The sequence below is a fragment of the Triticum urartu genome, chromosome 2A, assembly GCF_056163025.1.
Source record: "Triticum urartu cultivar PI428250 chromosome 2A, HENAU_Tu73, whole genome shotgun sequence".
NCBI classification, from domain to species: Eukaryota; Viridiplantae; Streptophyta; class Magnoliopsida; order Poales; family Poaceae; genus Triticum; species Triticum urartu.
Window position 1 is genome coordinate 421,595,371 of NC_141874.1, and position 4,603 is coordinate 421,599,973.

The following is a 4,603-nucleotide window of genomic DNA, read 5'->3' on the forward strand; positions in this document are numbered from 1 at the left end:
ACTTCCACTGCACCAGCATCTCCATCAGGTGCCGCCTCCAGCCATGATACAAGAAAGCAGGCACAACCACCACTATCTGCCAAGAGCACACCTGTCGGGCCTACGCAAAGCTCTTCTTCTTCCATGGCATCAATAGGGCACACAAGTGATATTATTTGTCGTCGTTGTAAGGGAAGTGGACATTTTGCGAGAGAATGCAAATCTCAACGTGTGATGATTGCTACTGAGGATGGTTGGTATGAGTCCGTTAGTGACTATGATGAGGATACTTTGGCTCTTATTACACATGAAGAACACGGTGGAGAGGATTCTGATCATGAGACGCAATACATGGCTGCTGAGGATGCTGACAGGTATGAATGTTTACTTGCTCAACGTGTTTTGAGTGTGCAGGTTACACAAGCTGAGCAAAATCAGAGGCATAATTTGTTCCATATGAAGGGAGTTGTGAAGGAACGTTTTATTCGCGTCATCATAGATGGAGGGAGTTGCAACAACTTGGCTAGCATGGAGATGGTGGATGAGGGAGTCTTGGATTAGGGGGTCTCCGGACAGCCGGACTATTGGGCTATGAAAATACAAGATTGAAGACTTCGTCCCGTGTCCGGATGGGACTTTCCTTAGCGTGGAAGGCAAGCTAGGCAATACGGATGTGTAGATCTCCTCCCTTGTAACCGACTCTGTGTAACCCTAGCCCCCTCCGGTGTCTATATAAACCGGAGGGTTTAGTCCGTAGGACAACAGACAATCATAGCATAGGCTAGCTTCTAGGGTTTAGCCTCTACGATCTCGTGGTAGATCAACTCTTGTAATACTCATATCATCAAGAACAATCAAGCAGGACGTAGGGTATTACCTCCTTCAAGAGGGCCCGAACCTGGGTAAACATCGTGTCCCCTGCCTCCTGTTACCATCCACCTTAGACGCACAGTTCGGGACCCCCCACCCGAGATCCGCCGGTTTTGACACCGACATTGGTTCTTCATTAAGAGTTCCACTGTGTCGTCACCATAAGGCTTGATGGCTCCTTCGATCATCGGTAGCGATGCGGTCCAGGGTGAGGTTTACCTCCCCGGACAGATCTTTGTATTCGACAGCTTTGCACTACGGGCCAATTCGCTTGGCCATCTGGAGCAGATCGAGAGCTACGCCCCTGGCCATCAGGTCATATTCGGAAACTTAAACTACACCGCCGACATCCGCGGAGACTTGATCTTCGACGGATTCGAGCCCGTGTCAGGTGCGCCGCACAGTCACAGCGAGCACGACGTAACTCTGTCGTCGGACAGTGTTCGGGTGATCGCATCTGCAACTACTCCAGCCTTCAATCCGGAGCAAATTGCACCATCCAAGGATGGAGGGATATACCCCGCCATGGAGGCCGCACTCTCAGTGGCGATGGAGCCGGATACTGACTTCACCCCCTACGAGAACCGTGTCGCCAAACCACTGGATTCGTCCCCAGCCACGGACTCCGAGCCGCCCGCATCTGTGCCCATCGAATCTGACTGGGCGCTAATCATGGAGTTCACCTCCGCGGATATCTTTCAGCACTCGCCTCTCGGCGATGTGCTAAATTCATTAAAGTCTCTCTCTTGTCAGGAGAACCCTAGCCGAACTATGTCCGGCTAGAATGGGACACGGACGACGAAGAAATTCGCTGCCCGCCCACCACCCACTTAGTAGCCACTGTCGATGACTTAACCGACATGCTCAACTTCGACTCCGAAGACATCGACGGCATGGACGAAGATGCAGGAGACGAAAAGGAACCAGCGCCCACAGGGCGCCGGACAGCCACTTCATCACATGACATATACATGGTGGATACACCCAAAGAAGGCAATGGCGAAGAGACAGCGGAGGATGGCCCCTCCAAGAAGCAACCCAAGCGCCGATGTCAGCGGCACCGCTCTAAGTCCCGCCATAGCAAAAACAACGATAACACCGCAAGAGAAAATAACACTCCAGTCGACTCCAAAGGAAACGACGATCACATTGCCCTGGCGGCAGAGCACGATGAGGCTGCAAGCGGCGAACATAGTGCGGATCCGACGTCCGAACACGGCGACACCGAGTATAAACCTCATCAAACCCCCTCTGGGGAGGAAAACGGTTCGGACGAAGATGCACACATCATCCCGGAAACGCACTTGGAGCAAGAGAACCTCCGCAGAAGGCTTATTGCCACATCGAGGAGTCTGAAGAAGCAGAAGCAAAGGCTTAGGGCCGCACAAAATACACTCAACAGTAGGTGGAACAAAGTGCTCGACAACGAAGCAAAGTATGGTGGAAGTTACCACACAAAGAGCTATCCAAAGCACAAGCTGTTACCTAAATTCGACGACGAGGCCTTAGATCCCACACAGCCAAAAAATTAAACGGCCAACCGGCCGGATCCACCACCTTGTGACTGTGATAGAGCGGATAATAAATACGCACATAAGTCAACACACGATGTATGTGAGGACTTGCGCCAAAAATCCGGTATGACCAGATCCATCTATGGATCTAGGAAGCGTGCTCCGGCACAAAATCAAAATCAAATACCACAACTGTCCGAACGCCTTGGTACATCCAAGTACAGGGGTGCCGCACACCCCCTATGTTTCACCGATGAGGTGCTGGACCACGAATTCCCAGAAGGATTCAAACCAGTGAACATAGAGGCGTACGACGGGACCACAGACCTTGGGGTCTGGATTGAGGAATTTATCCTCCATATCCATATGGCTCGCGGAGACGATCTCCATGCCATTAAGTAATTGCCCCTCAAGCTTAAAGGACCAGCTCGGCACTGACTGAAAAGCCTCCCTGAAAACTCAATTGGAAGTTGGGAGGAGCTCGAGCATGCTTTTCGGGCTAATTTTCAAGGGACCTACGTCCGACCTCCGGATGGACGATTTAAGTCATATAATTCAACAGTCCGGGGAGTCCGCCCGAAAGCTTTGGAACATGTTTCTCACCAAGAAGAACCAAATCGTCGACTGTCCGGACGCCGAGGCCTTAGCAGCTTTCAAACACAGCGTCCGAGACGAATGGCTCACCAGACACCTCGGGCAAGAAAAACCGAGAACAATGGCAGCTCTAACAAGTCTCATGACCCGCTTTTGCGCGGGCGAAGACAGCTGGTTAGCCCGCAGTAGCACCAGCAACCCAAGCACATCCGAAGTCAGGGATGGCAATGGAAAACCACGACGCAATAAAAACAAGCGTCGAAATAAAGAAGATAGCCCAGATAATACAGCGGTAAACGCTGGATTTAGGGGCTCTCGGCCAGGCCAGCGGAAAAAGCCTTTCAAAGGCAGCAGAGACGGACCGTCTGACCTAAACAAGATTCTTGACAAACTATGTCAGATTCATGGCACCCCCGATAAACCTGCAAATCACACCCACAGAGAATGTTGGGTCTTCAAGCAGGCAGGTAAGCTAAACGCCGAACACAAGGAGGGGAGACACCAAGCGAAGACGAGAACGAGCCTCGCCAGCAAAGCACTGGAGGACAGAAAAAATTCCCACCAGAGGTTAAAACAGTCAACATGATCCATGTGACGAAGAGGAGAAGCAAACATGCACTCCGAGACACACACGCCATAGAGCCCGTCACCCTTAGGGTCAACCCCTGGTTGGCCTGCCCAATCACTTTTTATCGCGGGGATCACGCGACAAGCATCCTGCACGAAGGATTGGTTGCCTTGGTGTTAGACCCAATAATAAACGGATACCATCTCACACAAGTCCTCATGGACGGCGGCAGTGGTCTAAATCTGATATATTAGGACACAGTCCGCAAAATGAGGATAGGCCCGACAAAAACAAGCACTACTAGGAAAAACACTACCAGTAGCGTGGGTTTTTTGCATACCAGTAGCATGGGTTCCCGCGCTACTGCTACGACGCTACAACTAATTTTTAGCAGTAGCGCGTTTTTACCCCACGCTACAGCTAAAAAGTTAGTAGTAGCGCGTGTGCACCCATGCTAGTACTAACCTAAAACCCACGCTATTACTAACCTAACTACTAGTAGCCCTCACTTTTGACCCACGCTACTACTAACAATCTAGGAATTAAAAAATAAAAATAGATGTAGTACTCATGAATGGTAATGCGTCCAGTGCAAACAAAACCAACTCACAGAACCATCTCAAGATTCCATTTAACATCAGACACACACAACCATCATCATAAGGTGGGTACCTTCCCTAGTGGTCTACCACCAACCTAAACAGACCACCTCTCTAGATGTATCTACAAGGCTAGGAATTCAAACGCCGGTGGACACGAATCCTCCCTCTCACGGACGGTGGCGTCAAGGTCCTCCACATCGTCGACCTCCGGCGTCGAAATCACCTGGACGATCATCTGTGCGATGTGGCCACCGGGCTTCACGGCGAAGTCCACTTCTGAGTGGTTGAAGAGCACAGCGCCACCGGGCCGCGCTTGTCAGCGTCGATCACCTCTGCGCCCACGTCGGGAAAGTGAAAACTTGTTAGTACGCAAATTGCATCAGTTCAACCAAATAGTACTATTAACAGTGTGCTGCAAGAATAAGAAAGCTCAATGTCAAACATCACTTTGGTTGTTAAAAATATCATTCATTCAT